We start from the raw sequence: 1,113 nt of genomic DNA on the forward strand, positions 1-1,113 counted from the left end.
ATCTGTCTTTCAAATCTTTATTTTCTGTCTCCAGTTCCTTAAATAAAGAAGAGGGAAGTCCAAACATAAGTGTTAGGACAGTCAGGCAAAAGACCTATTCTTATTTAACAATATATTTGTAGCCTCAACCTAGATCTGATCCCAAAGTGTTTACATATAAAAGTATTTAGAGTGACTTTGAAAGCTTGTCTCTAGATACATTGCACAGTCCTTACCGTAATCTTTGCCTGTCCATACTCAGATACTTCAAAACCTGTTTCTTAATCGCTGCCTGTCAACATGTACAAGATAACTCGTGCTAAAAAGTGTCTGAAACTCAGCCACCACCGTCAATGATGTAACGTGAAAGCCTCTTCATCTGCATGACGCATAACGATATCCTTTTAACTCAGCATGTCTGGAGCGGCACAGATGAAGCCTTAGCCATGTATTTTCAAACTAGCATAAGTGCATCTACTCTATTTTCCATTAGCCTAGCACTCTCCGTCAGATCCAGACATATGCACACTTTCTGAAGTCACCACTAGAACTTTTAACAATCTGCTCCATTATTGAAAAGCCATATTCTTAATATAAAATATGCAATGAAATTAAGAGCTCAATTTAAACCAAGAAAAAAAAATTCAGAATTAATGCTACTACTCCCTCCCTGATGTGCAGTGTAAGAAGGTGTGTCCTTTAGTAGCCCTGTTGATATACTGCAGTCAGGTTCTCAGGTTTGAGGCCACTGCTCTTATGTCGCTCTGTTAAGTACCCACCATGTTTCAAAATAATAGCTGCAGTTTTGAAGTGGCTGTTTTCCTTAATGTCAATGAAACTCTTAATGAGGAGGATATTAATGCCAATCAGCCGACACAATTATAACGGGCTGATTCATTCTTTTTGGCAAGACGCCTAAAAAATATATCTTCCCTAAGTTAGTCGTTCAGGGAAGCGCTCAAAGGAAGTTCATGCGAGTGTTAGCTGCCTATGACGCTGCCATCTATCAATAGCTGAACGCCCTGACAAAAACCAGCATTTAGCTATTTTAGGTCTCTGACCAGCATGCTTTATGAGCACCCACTATACACACACACGTGGGATGCAAAAGGGTGAAACAGCTCAAAAAAAAAA

The 1,113-nt window shown here is 39.3% G+C and overlaps 1 protein-coding gene across 1 annotated transcript in view; it reads right to left on the minus strand.

Moving 5' to 3' along the window:
* UACA (uveal autoantigen with coiled-coil domains and ankyrin repeats) overlaps positions 1-1,113 on the minus strand; it is a 57,497-nt gene that overhangs the window by 16,245 nt on the left and 40,139 nt on the right. The gene's annotated exons all lie outside the window — the stretch shown is intronic.

The sequence above is a fragment of the Alligator sinensis genome, unplaced genomic scaffold, assembly GCF_000455745.1.
Source record: "Alligator sinensis unplaced genomic scaffold, ASM45574v1 scaffold334_1, whole genome shotgun sequence".
NCBI lineage: Eukaryota > Metazoa > Chordata > Crocodylia > Alligatoridae > Alligator > Alligator sinensis.